Source organism: Hyaena hyaena, unplaced genomic scaffold, assembly GCF_003009895.1.
Source record: "Hyaena hyaena isolate Hyena2069 unplaced genomic scaffold, ASM300989v1 scaffold_709, whole genome shotgun sequence".
Lineage (NCBI taxonomy): Eukaryota > Metazoa > Chordata > Mammalia > Carnivora > Hyaenidae > Hyaena > Hyaena hyaena.
Genome location: NW_024081343.1, coordinates 34,512 through 53,154, shown reverse-complemented (window position 1 = coordinate 53,154; position 18,643 = coordinate 34,512).

Sequence of the window (18,643 nt, the reverse complement as noted above, 5' to 3'; positions counted from 1 at the left end):
AAACATTAGAAATACAACAAACAGTGACACAGGCAGACTTGGAATGAATTTTTAACAGGAATAAATAAAACTTCACTTAGACCTAATTTTTTTAAAAGTCTGACCACACTTATTGGCATTTTTGAGGATGCACTCATGTATCAAACCTGTTTAAACTGATAGAACAGAGTCTAGGGTTTTGTACACAATCAGAAAAATAGACAATTGCTTTCTCCAATTAATTGGTGGAGACTGCTTCAGTACTGATTAGGTCTCCCACACAGTGAGAAAGGAAGTAAACCAAAGGAGTCCTGGTGACCAAATAGTAGAAAATGAAAAAGAAGCGAAGCAGGAAATTGAAAGGGTTTGTTCTGTAACATATAGAACCACAGTTCAGTAACATTTTACTTTCTGACCTGCCAGTATTCCACTCTGTAAAATAAAAACAAAATAGCTTCAGGGCACCTGGGTGGCTGAGCTGGTTAAGTATCCAACTTCAGCTCAGATCATGATCTCCCAGTTCACGAGACGGAGCCCTACATCAGGCTCTGTGCGGACAGATCAGAGCCTGGAGCCTGCTTTGGATTCTGTGTCTCCCTCTCTCGTCCCGTCCCCCGCTTCTGCTCTCTCTCAAAAGTAAATAAGTGAACATTTTAAAAATAATAAGAAAAATTTTTAAAAAACAAGAAAAAATTTTAAAAATAGCCTTAACTGTCAGTTAATTCTGTGTAACACTCTACATTTTAAAAAGGACCTTCAGAGATATCATCTCATTTGACCTTCATAACAGCCAGTGAGGTAAAGAATATGATTACCATTGGACAGATGAGGAAACTAAAGTCAAGGAAGAAAACAATGATGAAGTCATTTATTTTTGTGCTATTACAATAACCACAAAAACAAGACTATCATTTATTGACCACTGCTAGGTGGCAGAAATTACAGTGAATACTTTAAATATAATATCTCATTCAACCCTAATCAGAATTTTGCAAGATACATATTACTGGTGCCACGTTAGGAATATTGAGGATGAAACAGCTTAAATAACTTATCCAAAGTCACACAGCTCAGGAGTTAGACTCAGAATTCAAGTCCATGTCTGTTTGAATGCAAAATCCTTATGCATTGAAAAGAAAAAAAATGGGCATATTATATTATAGTGTGCCAAATTAATGACTTCCTTACTCCACTATATTAAAATTATGTATCTATGCATTTTATACTTATTTACATATATTATACACATATACCCTTATAATACAAGTTTTACCATACATGTATACATCTCTTTTTTTTTTAAGTTTTATTTATGTCTATCTGGGGTTAAAAGAAATGGATAAATTGAGTTTTTCACTTTTATCATCCAAGGCCATTTGTCATTTGTTACATAAACTTATGCAAATAAGCTTATATTTTCAAAGATATGCTTAAATTGCACAAGCTCTGAATTTCACACCGGGGAACCAGGATAAACAAGTTCCATCATGTTCTAAAAAATCTGATAAATAATAAACAACTGGTTGAAGAAAATAAAGTCTAAAAAGAGGTATCACTTCATTTTGACCATTGCTGCATGACTAACAGTCCCAATGTAGCTTTTAAATTTATTTCAACATTTATAGAATGTCTATGTCACACTAAACATTGTGCCACAAAGATAGATAAAACTTAACCTTCATCCTTGAAGACCTAAGGGGATATGCGTAAGCGGACAATTCCAAGTCAGTGAGATAAATACACTAATAGAGCTGTCAGGGTGTCTTGGAAGCTTGGAGAAAACTAACGAAACAGAATCAAGAAAGCTTTGCTAGAAATGATACTTGAAGCTAAATTTAAAGGACAAGTAAAAATGAGCCACCAAAGAAAGGAGAACATAGCATTGTAGAAAGAGATGTGACTTGGAAACCTTTTACACCCCTTTATTCTGAATGCTAAGCTTGTACATGCATGGAGAGGGAGAGCAAACCACTACTCCTTACAAAGCCAATTTCATTTAGAGAATGGGTTTTACTTCACATGTGCTTATTCTTTGATTTATATTCAACTTAAGTTGAACCTACTCTCTTTCTATGCTATTATTCAATCTCCAGTGTGAAGAAAGTTATCACTCTATTTTTTTTTATTGAAGACAGAAAGTTATTTGCAGTGAAAGGAAAATAAAACAAATAAAGAAAAAATACAGGACACTATAAAGATAATATAAGTATTAGAAATTCTCCATCCTGAGGCTTTCTTGCCAGCATTTTGATAATAAACACCTGACTTCAGGGTGTCATCGTGGATGAGCTAAATTTTAATACCTCAATTCTAGTTGAAATTTTAACCCCCCAAAATCACATGCAAATACAGAATTGCTTATTTCTGTTTAGTAAATTGGCAGAAACATGTACTAAACACTAAAAAAAAAGAAGTCCTTTGAATTATTTAGTCCACAACCGAGAGGACCTCAGATCTAAACTGCTTCATTTTTATGTAGCAACAGTATGTGTGCTCTTGGATGTCTCTTAAAAATCTCTTGGTAATTTCTTTTACTTGAAATAAACACTCTGCTTTACAAAAATCACTAAGTACCTAATATGATAAGAAAACTGAAGCAGTTTGGGATAAATCCAAGCAATGACTCTCTTCATCCATCTTTTGTCATTTCTGTCTGCTAAATTAGGAAAGTCATAGCATGGTTGACCTTGGAATTAAGAGTTGGCTTTGAGGAAGAAGATACATCTTAGTCATAGTGACCTTATATTCCCAATTTGGGGAGACAGTCCTGATTGCAAATATTTCATCTATGAGTAAACTAATACATGCCGAATCATGTTTTATTTGGGGATTTTGAAATTTATTCCCATAATGAGAAAAAGCACAGATTCTAGAACAGGACTACCTGGGTCCTGATCCCTGCTGCATCACTTACTATGTGATCTTAGGCAACTTATTATCTTCCTGTGTCTAGTTTCATTAGCTAAAAATGGGGATGTTAAGAGTATCCATATGATGAGTTTATTATGAAGTGTAAATGAGTAAATGCAAGTGATTAAAACAGTGGCAGACACAGTAAGCACAATGTGAACATTTTATATTACCATTGTTATCATATATGGAAAATAAAAGCAAAAAAAAAAAGAGAACAACAATAGCAGTAACAAAGCCAGAAATAGCTGTTTGCAACATTGACTATAATAAATAAGCAAGGCTCATCTTCAAAATGAGATTTGAAGTGAGGATGCTCCAAATTATCCCATTATTCAAGAGGACAGAGAGTCTATATATATCTAGATATCTATATCTATCTATATAGATATAGATGTATATATATTTGTATAGATACATATGTGTGTGTATATATATATATATCTTTAGTAAAGAAAAGAATTTCAGATTTGTCCCTTTGATGGAGAGTTTGTCTTCTTTTAAAATATTAATGTCCTTAGGGGTGCCTGAATGGCTGACTTTGGTGTCAGACTTTGGTCAGGTCATGATCTCATGGGTTCGTGAGTTCAAGCCCCACACTGGGCTCTGTGCTGACAGCTCAGTGCCTGGAGCCTGCTTCAGATTCTGTGTTTCGCTCTCTTTGCCCTTTCCCACTCATGCTCTATCTCTGTCTCTCTCATAAATAAACATTGAAAAAATTAAAATAAAATCATTAATGTCTTTAGAGTGGTAAAAATTACTAAAATCTTTTTAAAGTAGAAAAGGAGGGAGCACCTGGGTGGCTCAGTCAGTTAAGCATCCAAGTTCGGCTCAGGTCATGATCTTGAGGTCCATGAATTTGAGCCCCGTGTCAGGCTCTGGGCTGACAGCTCAGAGCCTAGAGCCTGTTTCGGATTCTGTGCCCCTCCTTTTTCCCCTCCCCGGCTCATGCTCTGTCTCACTTTCCTCAAATGTTAAAAAAAATTCTACAGTAGAAAATGAAGAGTCTAGAATTACCTAAACACTGATGACTTATTTTTATTATACATGCATCTCCATATTTTCTGTACAAAAAAGGGTTAACTATGTAATAAAAAATTATTAATATTCTGACAAAAAATATCAACTGAGGCCCAACTTTGCAGATCAGGATCTATCACCTAGGACTAGGCAGTATGCAGTGGCCTAGAGGGAAGAGAACAAAAATAGAACAGAACAACATCCTTTATTGCCTAAGAGCGAGCACAGTTCTTTCTTAAAGGAGTTTGTGGGAAGTTCCTCAGATGCTAACCTATAAAATTCACTATTTTATGATTTTCATTAAAAGAAGGAAAGAAAATAAGACTATTTAGTCATACTACCATAATATATATTAATATGTACTGCATCTAAATTATCTTCATTCCTTCATGGTTTATTTTTTGTCATTCAGTAACTACAGTCTTCATTATATGCCAGGCCTCAGATTCAACTTGAGGAAACAAAACTGAGAAAAAAGCTCTCTGCTCTCAAAAATTTCATCATCAAATGGGAGAGATAAATTTGTAAGTAGATAATATTGGTATTGGCTCATTACTTTCAAATCACTATGTTATAATTTTATTCCAACTGTACTAAACTTTGGTATATTTCAAGATATTTTCTTATGGTATTTATCTTTAATAATTTATTTTTCAAGTTTGTTGAGGAATAGTTAACATAAAATTGTAAAATATTTGAAGTGTATACCATCATGATTTGATACTTGTATACGCTGTGAAAGGATTCTTCCATCAAGTTAATACATGTTACTATATATATGTATACGTGTGTGTGTGTGTGTGTGTGTGTGTGCGTAGTCACCATTGTTATACATTAGATTCATTCATTTTCATTCATACATTATTCATTTTATAGCTGAAAGTTTATACCCTTTTACCAGCCTCACCCTATTTCCCCCACCCTCTGGCAACCACTTTTCTAACTCTTTTCTTTTGTTTCTATGGGTTTGACTTTTTGTTTTGTTTTGTTTTGTTTTGTTTTTATTTTTCACATGTAAGTTATACCATGCAGTATTTGTCTTTCTCTATCTAGTTTATTTCACTTAGCATATGACCTCAAGTTTTATCCATGTTGTTGCAAATGGCTAGACATCCTTCCTTCCCAGAGCTGAATACTATTATATATATACTCAGTGTCATCTTATCCTTATTTAATCCATTTACCTTCCTCTTTCCCACTGCTCCATGTAAAGCTATAGATGCCAAGGTCAATAAGTCAATAGCAATGAAAAATTACAGTGCTTTGTAATTTACAGTGTGCTGTCACATACAGTAACACTTTGATTCTATCAGAGGTAGGTCCTATCACTACTATCCCTATTTTACTTTGACAAAAGACAGGTTCAGAAGTGACTTGCTCAAGGGCAGGTAGCTGTAACAACTAAAACCAAGCTATTTGATTCAAGATAATGATTTAATTATAATGACTAAGGTATAGGTACATTCCATACACACAGTATAGGATTCCACATCTATTAACAACTTAATTCCTCATAAAAAAAATCCTATGAGATTTGTGCTACTATTAATATTATGTGCTACTATTTTTTCCATATGAATAATAAAGTAATTTACCTATGGTCACACAGCCATTAATTACTAGAAGCAGCTTAACATGGACATCACTACTTAAGAGTCAGGGTTCTTTACTTCCTGTTACATTTATCTTCCACTTCTGTCTGTCTTTCATTGGTATTTACCATCAAAAATCACATGTGATTTTTAAAAGATAAACAAAACAGGAGTGCCAGGGTGGCTCAGTCAGTTGGGTGTCAGACTTCGGCCCAGGTCATGATCTCACAGTTCATGACTTCAAGCCCTGCATCGGACTCTGTGCTGGCAGCTCAGAGCCTAGAGCCTGCTTTGGAGTCTGTGTCTCCCTCTCTCTCTGACCCTCCTCAGTTCACACTCTGCCTCTCTCTCTCTCTCTCTCTCTCTCTCTCTCACTCTCTCTCGCTCTTTCTCTCAAAAATAAATAAACATTAAAAAAATAAATAAAAGACAAGTCGACCAAATACTAATTTTTCATGGTTTGCTGTGTAGCCAAAAATGGCTCCTCCAATCATACCAAACACACCAAATGTAGACTATTTGACAATTCAGACACATCATAAGCAGGGAAAATAATTTCATTAAATATGTTCTTATCATTTGTCTTCCTCCTTGATTCATTCCTTTAATCCTACCATTTTCTTGACTTAGTGTCTTAATCACTACCTCCTAAGTCCTATGTATCCTTAAGCACCCAGCCAGCTAGTAACCATCCTTGTTATACTATCCCTTCTTACTCTCTCTAAATTCTTCTTAAACCATATAGATGTTCAACATAATTTGTCATCTGGTGTTATGCCCAAACGCTGCTTTCATATTGTGTTAAATGAATAAAGCCTTGAGCTTATATACATCCTAAGATGGGGCATGTAATATGTTCAGATATACTTCATTAATGAAATAACATATTCACTGATGTTTCCATTTCAATGGAAACGATCTACAGTATCAAACCAACCCTTACAGGAAATAAGCTTCTTTGACTTAAAAATAAAAACAGTTCAATTGTCTTCAAATTTCAAAGATCTTACAAAGTCAAAGTCAAGAACAAAAGCCATCTGAGTCAACTCTCTTGATATATCTTGGCCTAAAACTAAGGATGGATGGGTAAAATCAAGAACATAATCTGATTATTTAGCACATTTGAATACAAAAAATTAAAATCAAATAACAGGACTGTTTTGTTTTTAATTAGGTAACTTAAATTTTAGCTGTGTGGTATGCTATATATATGACTCAAACACCATTTCCAAATGAATTATTTTTCCATTTTATAGTAACTCATCTTTGAATGTCAGTAAAAAGGGAGAAATATGAAACTTTACAAGGTTGAGAGTGGAAGAGAGAGCACTTTGATCTGTATTTTCTATTTATGGATCATCCTCTGTATAGGTTTGGTATTCATTCTGAAAATTCCTAACTTTTAACAATAAAATGCACCCACAAATGCAGACCTGTAAAATGGCATTAAACCATATAAACATTTTTAATATAAATATATTCTCAATAATTTCTTATAATAAATTCTTATAATTTCAGCCAAGCTACAGATTCTTATTTGTTTTCCTCATGTGTTTTTTTCTTCTTAATTACCTGTCTCAGAGCTTTTCCTTTTTATGTCAGTCTCTCCTTGTGTTCCCCTGAGACCTCATAATTAGAGCTTGGAGTACCTCTGCACCAAACAGGAAACCAAGAAAATCTTGCTTGGTTTCAGGTTTTTGTAAAAATCTAAAACTTGGAACTGAGTTTATCAAAAGTTTTCTTGAGGTAGACAAACCTTTCAGCGAGTTTTATGTAAATCTGGGATGAATTCAAAGTCAGCCTGAGCCAATTAATTTTTTGGCAGGGAAAATTGTAACATATGACAGTGGTGTCTAGGCTAGATGGCTTTATATAAAAATGGGACTTTGGATAGATCTGGCTTTGAATGTGTTGGCTCTTTCCACCCATAGGGACAAAATGTGATTCAGAACTTGTAAGATTCTGTCCTCTCAGATTCCTTGCAGGCATATTTGTCTGCTGCCATTTTATTTCCCAGGCAAAACATTTCGTATTAATTCAACACTGAACATTTTCCCGTTTGTGTGCATACTAGAATTTATTTTCCTTTAAAAAGAGTGAGGATCAATTAGTAACATAAACAGGGACAGTCACAAAAGGGGCTAAGTGTCATGAGAGCAGGGATTTCTATTCTGTTGACCGCTGCTAAGACAGAGCCTCATATGTAGCAGGTGATCAATAAACAATTGTAGGATGAATAAACACATGCCTTTATAGAAACAACACAGAAGTAAAGTGAAGAGGAAAAGAAATTCTCCAGTATCTCCACAAATTCCTTAGGCTTCATGTTATTAAAAGTATTTTGATGTCTCCTTCAAATATTCAGTTTACCAGATACTTAGAAGATTACTCAAGGAAGTCTAGGCCTCAGCCATGTCTGTTTATGCTTAAAGATATAACAGTGGTATTGCTGGGCACATAAGAGAAGAAGCAGTCCTTGGAGTAATTATATAGATCTGTTTATGGAAAATAACTTGCAACACTTTCACAAAACTAAAAAGAGACTAAAGAAACTCTTGTTATATACGAGGAATGTAAGTTTAGAGAGATGACCTGATTACCCAAAGTCTTACTCAAAGTTTTTGATCAGGGGAAAAACAGGTATGTAGCTAGGTCACTTGGCTTTAAGTGCTATTTTCACTCTACCATGGGTGAAATTTTTTTTCCCTCACTTTCTTTCTTGCCCACAAAATACCCCAAAAGTACTGGGGCTTAGGGCACCTGGGTGACTCAATCAGCTAAGTGTCGGACTCTTAATTTCAGCTCAGGTCATGATCTCACAGTTCATGAGTTTGAGCCCCATGTCAGGCTCTGCACTCAGGGCATGGAGCCTGCCTGGGATTCTCTGTCTCTCTCTCTCTATCTCTGCCCCTTCCCTGCTCGCTGTCTCTCTCTCTCTCTCTCTCTCTCTCTCTCTCTCTCTCTCAAAATAAATAAAATAAACATTTAAAATTTTTTTAATATTGGGGCTCCTTTTAATTTATAATTAAAGTGGATCTGAAAAGAACTACATCACAGATGTATGAATTCATCAAAAACAAAAACACTTCCCTTCACAAAATTATTATTCCTCTTCTTTCTTTCAAACTCATCCCCCCCCCCCCAGAACTTTCAGCTATCCTATGTTCACCCAAGCACCATTAAAAAGAACATACATTCATATGGTCTGTCATTACCCTCAACTTTGGTTTTGTTCAGAGTTGAAGGAAACAAGACTCTCAGATTCACCATATCTTTCCAGGGTTCAGATAACTTGAAATGTCCAGAACTTAAACAATTAACTCCTGAAATTTATCTAAGTAAGAATCCCAGGTCTTTACTGTGAGGACAATGAGTCATCACATCTGGTTCCTTTTCCTATTCATCTCTGTTCTTACACAGTGTCCCTGCTCCATATTTAACTCATTTTGTTTTGTAAGTCCTTGACCCAAGTGTCAAGTGTGTCAACTTGGTGCAATTTGAACATCACTCTATTGACCAGATAGCTAATGCTACTCAATAATTAATGGCTACGCTTCTATTTTGGCACCCAGCTTAGGCCTCAGAAATAGAACATGAGGAAAAATAAATAAAGCTGGCCACTGGAAAATCAGGATAAAAATGGAGGAGTCAATTATTTGGAACAAGGAAGTTAACCAAAAGCATTCTCCATAGCACCACGTATGTCCTCCTTTATATTCTTAAGAGTCAGACATTACCAGACCCCACCCATCACCCCCCAACATTCCTACATATATATTCACCTAGTTATTCACCATGATTTATAAAGCAAGTGGTTAGACAATATAGTTCCTCAGTTCCTGAAGCTATATATTTATTCATAAAAGTGTTAATAATCAGGGCGCCTGGGTGGCTCAGTCGGTTGAGCGTCTGACTCGGCTCAGGTCATAATTTCACGGTTCGTGGATTCGAGCCCCGCATCGGGCTCTGTGCTGACAGCTAGCTCAGAGCCTGAAGCCTGCTTCGGATTCTGTGTCTCCCTCTCTCTCTTTCTCTCTGACCCTCCCCTGCTCACGCTGTCTCTCTCTCTCTCAGAAATAAATAAAAAACATTTTTTAAAAAGTGTTAATAATCATTAAATATGTACTTGCACAATGTTTACAGTATCCTAGGTACTGGGGATACAACTGAGAACAAGATAGACTCGGGCCCTACAATGTGGGACTTAGATCCTATATGTTTTTAATCCCATTACCTTTCTCCTCTCCTTAGGGAATTCTAATTTCCTATATAGCAAACCACTTAGTATTGTTTTCATATCTCTAAGGCTCTGTTGATTTTACCTCAATCCTTTTTCTCTCTATTCTTCACATTGATGCTTTCTATTAATCCATCTTCAAATATATGCATTCTTTTCCTTTGTTTAGGTATTGTATATTGCAGCTGTATATTTAAACTCTAGAATAGACTTTTTATTTAGTTTTTATTCCTTTGCTGAGATTCTTCATCATTTTATTCATTACACATACATCTTTATGTCCTTAAAAATATTTATACCAGGTGCTTTAAAATCCTTCTCTGTGGGGTGCCTGGGTGGCTCAATTGGTTAAGTGTCCAATTCTTGATTTTGGGTCAGGTCACGATCTCACAGTTTGTGAGTTCAAGCCCCCCGTTGGGCTCTGTGCTGACTTTGTAGAACCTGCTGGAATTCTCTCTCTCTCTTTCTGCATCTACCCCACTCATGCTCTCTCTGTCTGAAAATAAACTTTCAGGGTACCTGGGTGGCTCAGTTCATTAAGCGTCTGACTTCGGCTCAGGTCATGATCTCACAGCTCATGGGTTCTAGCCCCGTTTCAGCCTCTGCTGAGATCTCAGAGCCTAGAGCCTGCTTTGGATTCTGCGTCTCCCTCTCTCTCTGTTCCTCCCCACTCACACTCGGTGTGTGTGTCTCTCTCTAAAAAACAAACACTAAAATTTTTTTAAAAAAGAAAATAAACTTTTAAAAAACTTAAAGTCCTTCTCTGCTAATCTTAACATCCAAGTTATTGAAAGATCATTTTATATTACCTGCTTTTTTCTTGAGTATGGGTCACATTTTTGTTTCTTCACATTTATTTTTTTCATATACTAGATACTATGGATAATAAGTTGTAGAAACTAGATATTCCTATGTTACTGTGATGAGTGATTATTTTTTCTTCTAGAACCAGATAACTTACCTAGACTCAATCTCCAAATTCTGTCCCCTAGTAGAAACCATAATCTGATATTCCTACATACTTCTTTCAATTTCCAGATTCAGTTTTGTTTTTATTTGCTGGGCCCCATAGAATTTTCCCCAAGAATGCCAAACAGTTTAGTCAGCTTAGCACTAAGTGTTTTAGTGGATTTTCTATGTTGGTTTGGGGCCCAAATCACTTTGTGTTTCTTCATTCCAGGATTTCTCCCTAATTTTCTGGCTATTTTTCTAGCCTCAGACTCTGTTCTATGATGCCTTTAGACAGTGAGACATTGGCTTTTTGCCTTCAGAGACTTCTGTAGGTTTGAGTGGGCACTCAAGTAAAGACTTTAAAAATAGCAGATCTCACCTGTTGTATTACATCCTTCAATGGTAATATCCTTTGTAATTTTTACCTGGTTTTAGTTATTACCCCTTGTCTTCAAGTTGTTTGGTAGAAATATATGTGTATGTGTATGTATACATACATACATACATACATATATATGTACACATATATACACATTATTATATGTTAATACATTAATACAATACTACATTATTTTCATATTTTATAAATCTTATAAAATTTATTATATTATTATATTTATTATATATATTTTGGTTAGTCTAACCAAACTACTCCACAATTATTTAAAGTAGTAATCACAAAAGTTACCACCAATTTTTAAATTTCAAGAAGCAAGTCTTATTCAGCTTGGTATTCCCAGGGCCAAAGTTGTTTCCTGCCATATATTAGTTGATTGATAAATGTATGTGAATTGAATATTTTATTTTGACTTCTAGGCTTATAGTTTTTTGTTCAAATGTGTAGTAAGACATTTATATATTTATAAATTGTTTGATGGTAATGAGATTTTCAAGAAGAAACGACAAGAGAAATAGCACGGTGTTTGATTCTCAGGAAAGCTCAAGAAAACTAGACAGGATTTGGGTCTCTGAAGGTGGCTAGCAACTTGGAGAGTGCATATTTTACAGCAGTAAATTTCCTATGGTACATTTTCCTAAGGAGAGGGGAGAAAAGGAGAGAAGAGGGGAGGAGAGGAATGGGGAGGAGAGGGGAGGGAAGGTGCGGGGAGTGGGGGGGGAGAGAAGAGAAAAAGCTCTCTTCTATTAAGATTCTATGATTTGTCAGAGGTAAAGATGTACTGAAATCAGATAAACCTTGACCTTTGAAAGAGCATGCTGGGTCTCCTCATTCTGTCCATAACATGACACAATAAAGCTAGCCTTTGAAAACAATTCATAACCTCAGAGTACTGATCAATAGAGTCTCTGTTACAACCAGGTCTATGCTAAAATTATAATGTCAGTGTTAATCCAAGTCCAGTCACTTGGAGTTGGGAAAAACACACATACAAACTCAACAACATGGCTTGAACATGGTTATTTTCTTGTAACAGAATGAGGATACTTGCTCCTGAGTAAGGGTATAAGTCCTTGCTATCATACACAAGAACAATCTAGTATTCGTATCGGAAAGGGTGTATTTACCTGTAACTTTCTCAATATGATACATGGAAGAATTAGACACTAGATATTAGGGCTTTTAAGGTAAGGTTTCTGTTTTGGATACACTGTTAAGAAAACAATCAGTTTCATCATCATTTACTCTATTTCTGTGGAGAAAAATAACCTCCCACCTGCTGTTAAACATACTTAATTGAAGAGATCCGGACTGTACTGCTCATACTTGTGGCATATCACTTGAACTTTGGACTAAGTATCATTCTTCTAACATTATCACAGATTTCTAGCTCATCATGAGAATAGAGGTGCTAATCAAGAGGAATTACTTGGTAATTATACTTTTATTTAGAATTCTAAATGTAAGCACTGCTATTTTTGGAAGCAGCCCAATCATAATTTCTCAGCATGTATTTATCTAAAAGGGTTCAATTAACTCTTTATTATCTGAGCAAACCTAAATTTGTCACCCCTCTTGTAGCACCGTTTGATGTTTGAGTAAACATGCTTTAGAACCAAGTGTTCAAAGCTATAATTATCAATTGTATTTCACACACACACACACACACACACACACACACACAGGTATCCTATTGGTTCTGTGTCTCTGGAGAACCCTGTGATAAATAGATGATTGATAGATAGGTAGACGGATGGATGGATGGATGGATGGATGGATGGATGGGTGGATGGGTGGGTGGATGGATGGATGGATGGATGGATGGATGGATGGAAAGATAGATAGATAGATAGATAGATGATAGATAGATAGATAGATAGATAGACAGACAGACAGATATAGACAGACAGATAGACAGACAGATCGATAGAAGTGGCGCATGAGATTGTGGAGGTCAACAGTCCCAACAAAGTGGGCAAGGTAGAGACCTGGGAGAGCTGGTATATAGTCCTAGTTGAAGCCCAAAGGCCTGAGAACAAGTAGGGCCAATAATGTAGGTCAATCCAGAGGCCAGTAGGCTTAAGATCCAGAAGAAGCCAATGTTTCAGTTCTATCCCGAACACAAGGCAAAATGATGTGTCAGCCTGAAAACAGTCAAGCGGGAGGAATTCCCTGTATTACTCACAGGAGCGTCAGCCCTTTTGTTCTGTCCAGGCCTTTAACTTACTGGATGCTCACCCCTTCCCTCAACATTAAGAACAATCTGCTTTCCTCAGTCCACTGATTCAAATATTGATCTCATCTGGAAACACCTTCACAGACATACTCAGAGTAATGTTTGATCAAATGTTTGGGCACCTCATGGCCCAGCCAAGTTGACACATAAAACTAACCATCAGGGGCACCTGGGTGTCTCAGTCGGTTAAGTGTGCGACTTTGGCTCAGGTCATGATTTTATGGTTCATGGGTTCGAGCCCTGCGTTGGGCTCTGGGCTAACAGCTAGCTCAGAGCCTGCAGCCTTCTTCGGATTCTGTGTCTCCCTGTCTCTCTGACCCTCCCCTGCTCATGCTTTCTCTCTCTTTCTCTCTCTCTCAGAAATAAATAAAACATTAAAAATTTTTTAATAAAAAAATAAAATTAAACATCATATTAAATAAAAATGAAATGGCTACCTTATTTCAGCAATTTCTTTCCATTGTATGTTGTCTGGAAAAAATCAATCAGATATGTTTTTCTCAAGTGTAAAAATTAAGCTTCAGTTTATACCTGATGCACACAATTTATGCTTCCTTGTTTCCAAGATGATACCAGGCTGTCCCTTTTGGCATATAATTTTCCTATCTGCCAGTGTGTCAAAATGAAAAAAAAAATCTTCAAAAGGCTGTACAGAAACATGCTTTGGGGACATTCCGGTGACATTAATGAACATCATTATGAAACAGCTATAACAATTTTTAACAGAGGTTAAAACAGAACAATTTTCAACAAAAGTTTTGGTTTTTTAAACATGTGATTTTTATTGTCATACCACAACTGAGAAGCAATCATCATCATCAAATTGGTTAATTAAAAACAACTCCAACTATCAATCAGAACAGCTGGGCTTTTGTTTCAGTTTAAATATTTCACTATCTATATAAGTATCGGTATGGCATATAATTCCTTTGATCCTCAGTTTCTAGAACAATAAAATCGGGAGATTGATAAAAATGGAAAGTCTGCAAACCTCTTCATAGTTCCTTGAATTATAATCACCTCTCAATTCAGCTCAACAAACATGCATTCTTGCCTATGAACCAAATAAGAAATCCTGTGCTAGGCACCAGTGGGGTACAAAGATTAATAATACATAGTTCTGGTACCTCAAGCAGTTCACCACCTACAGGGAAAGGGAAAATTGAATCCACAACTTTCTTAGTGTTAGAAGGACCATAGTAGATATTTTAACCAAGTTTCAAAGCCAAAGCCACAAAATGATAGAGCTGAGAATAATCATTTTCAACCAAAGTAATGGAAGACATGGCATTTAATAAGAGCAGGAATTCAATATATCATGCAGGCCATTATACTAAAATTTATTTTTGCTTCAGTACTTAGAATAAAATAAGATATTATATTATATAACTTAAATATAATATTGAGCTGACCTTGGTGGAACTAGAGTATGTTATAGAGGTAATACAATGTAGCACCAAAATGTACTTCCTTCTCTTCTGGGTCACACAACCAGTTCACATTTCTTTTCATGTTCAATTGGAATGGCTGGGTAACTGAATTCCAATGGAATACAGGCAAAAGGAAATACACTCTTTCAAGGCCCAGCCCCCAAATACCTTGTACACAATACTGCTCATTCTTTTCTCTTTTTCATTAGCCAGATTCAAAAAATCCACTGGTGATTCTGAGGTCATGGAGAAGTGAGAAGACACTCAAAGAAAAGGCTGATGTCCTGAATGATCGTGTGGACAAGAACCCTTTTCTTGGCAACATGCATAAGACTGTAACATGAGCTTCAAGTAAACCTTAAATCACTGCAATTTTTGGATTGTTAAAGCACTTAGCACACCTGAGCTAATGGAGAAATTGGTACCTTGACATGTAATGATTTCATAACAAAACTTACATTATGTGGTATTGGTTTAGCAATGGGGTGGTGATTGGAATAAAATCTATTTCAGAGGCAAGAAACCCAGCAGCCTATATCATACAATAGCAAAATGGTAACAGGGAATTAGACTAGGAAAACTGACAGAATTAAAGGAAACACAGAAACCTACAATTATAGTCAGAGATTCTAACACCCTGCTTTCAGTGTAATACCAACCTTAAATACTGTCATAAATACACATGATTATAAATGTATGTGTAATAAGATAATAATTCCTAAAAAATAAAAAACAAATGGATAAAAATCAGAATAATATAAAATATCTAAACACTTTCAATAAACCAGATGTAATTGAGATTTAAAAAAAACATTACATCCCAAAACACTGAAGAATACACTATTTGACCCATGAACAACACAGATTTGTACTGTGAGGGTTCACTTATATGTGGAATTTTTTCAATAAGTCAGTTCAGCGCAATATCCTTATGACTTTCTTAATAAAATTTTATTTTCCCTAGTTAACTTTATTATAATATGCTATATAATACATAATCAAAATATGTGGTAATCAGCTATTTATGTTATTGGTAAGGCTTAAATTCAATAGTACGCTATTAGGAGTTAAGTTTTGGGGGAGCCAAAAATTATACCTGGATTTTTGACTGGGCAGGGGAGGGAACAGTCAGTACCCCTAACCTTGTATTGTTCAAAGGTCAACTATATATTATATTCAAGCAAACAAAATGTTCATCAAGACCATATTTGAGGCCATAAAACAAATCTCAAAAAAATTTCCAAAGAACTAAAATCATCCAGAATATATTCTTTAATCACATTAATTAAATTATAAGTAGAAACTAAAACACAAAATATCTAGAAAATCCCCAAATACTTAGAAATTAAGCAATACCCTTCTAAATACCAACAGACCAAAGAAGAAATCACAAAGGAAATTAGAAAATATTTCAACTCGAATCATAATGAGAACACATTGTATCAAAATTTAGGCAAAGCAGCTAAAGTCCTTACAGGCAAATTTTTATCTTTTTAAAAATTTTTATTCCAGTGCAGTGAATATACAATGTTGTATTAGTTTCCTCTGTACAACACGGTGTTTCAACAATCCTATACATTACTCAGTGTTCATCATGGTAAGTGTACTCTTAATTCTCTTCACCTATTTCACTTAATTTTTGTCTTTAAATGCTTATATAAGATAAATTATCAGAATGTCTATCTCAAGAATAAAAAAAGGCAACTTTAACAAAAAGAAACTACAAAGAAGAAAGTAGCAAAGATAATAACAGAATCATACGTTAGTTTCCAGAAAATGATTAATAAAACTGACACACCCCAAAAAAACACTGATCAAGAGAAAAAAAGGAGACAATACAAATTATCAGCATAAGGAATGAATTAGAGATTATAAACACAGATCCTATAGTCATTAAATGGAAAATAAGGGGATAATATGACTGTACAACAGTATAAAGAAGCAGCTAGATAAAATGGAAACCTATCCTTGAAAACTTAAATTTATCAGAACTGACACAAAAACAAATTACAAAATCTAAAGAGCCATTATACTTTTTTATTTTTATAAAAAGATTTTGTAATTAAAATTTTTCCACAAAAGGATCTCCACATTCAGATAGATTTACAGGTGAGTGATGTCAAATATTTCAAGAACTACTAATCTTATATTAACCTTCTCAGGTAATATAGAAGGAGAGAACATTCCTCAGTTCATTTTAGGAGACCAGTATAACCCTGATACCAAAACCAAAAATATTAAAAGAACAAAAATTACAGACCACTATCCCTCATAGATATAAACATAGAAACTGTCACTAAAATATTAGGAGATTGGATCCAGCATTATAGAAAAAGAATAAATATTACTGCCAAATGTATTAGTCAAAGTTCCCCAAGAAAGAGAACCAATATTGTAATTGTGTGTGTATGTATGATTTTAAAAGAAACTCTTCTTAAAAATACACTGTTTTCAGGAAGAGTTCATAATGGAAATTATAATATAAAGAATTGAGTAAAAATAAAATCACTGAATATCTGAGTTGTGGGATGTAACTAAAGCAACAGTAAAGGGAAACACATAGCATTAAATGCATACATAAAGAAAAGAAGAAAGCTGAAAATCAATAAGCTAGGCATCCTACTCAGAAGGTAGAAGAAGCTTAGCAGGAATATTGTATAAATTAGCAATGCAAGAAAAGCATCAGAAGTTTCATATACCAGCAACAACTGATTAGAAATCACAGTAGTGTGAAATACTATTCAGGGATGCCTGGGCGGCTCAGTCAACTGAGCATCCAACTCTTGGTTTCAGCTCAGGTCATGATCTCATGGTTCATGGGTTCAAGCTCCACATGCCATCCTGGCAGCACAGAGCCTGTTTGGGATTCTCTGTCTCCCTCTTTCTCTGCTTGCTCTCTCATTCTCTCTCTCTCTCTCTCTCTCACACACACACACACAATAAATAAACACCATAAAGAAATAAAGAAATAAACAAACAAATAAATAAAATTTTGTTCAAAATAGCAAGAAAATAAGACATATCCATAATCAAGACATTATAAGTGTGTAAATTTACCAAAGGACAAAAGGAAAAGGCAGTTCTCTTACCATATATATCATGTAAGACACATATTATTTTAAAGTATATATATATTGAAATTTAAGTACCCAATGTGCCCTTTTCAGACAGCTATATAGTGTAGTGGGCTGAGAGCAATAAAAATTTAACCTTAAATATTTTACCCCACTGAAAGTCACCCCTAACTCCCAAAATGAACTAAGTGGTTCTTCCTGTGCTCAAATAGCACCTTCGCCCACTTTCACCTCTACACTGGCCCCTCTCTTTTGAATGTGTTCATATGTTTACCTCCTCCATGTAACCACATGTTGTCTAAAGTGAGAGGCTGTGTCACATTCAGCTTCATGCACTCAGTATCTACCAACGTGCCTCCATTATGGAAAGTACTCACTAAATATTCATTTGTTGAGGATGTAACAAATTGTAGATGTTATAAATTCTGATGAAAAGAACAATGGTCTAGGAATTAGAGAAGCTGTGTTCTGTTCCCAAATCTGCCATTAAATACCTGGGTGATTTTAAGATATTTATACCTTTGAGCCTCAGCATCTTTATTCACAACATGGAGGTAAACATTCTTGGCTTACCAACAACTTCAAGTGATACTTAAAACACATTCAAGTATTAAAGCAACTTACGTATTGCAAATCATTACAAAGATATGATCCATTGTAACAACTGAACAGTTTCCAACAGTTTGTGAGTTACATGGCTAAACTAGGAAGCATAGTCAATACTCTCAAAGTACTTGTTAGTGTAAACTTTTCTCAACTGTACTTGAGAAACAGATTATATTTTGTGAAGAAGAGCTCACCAATAATGTGTGGACTT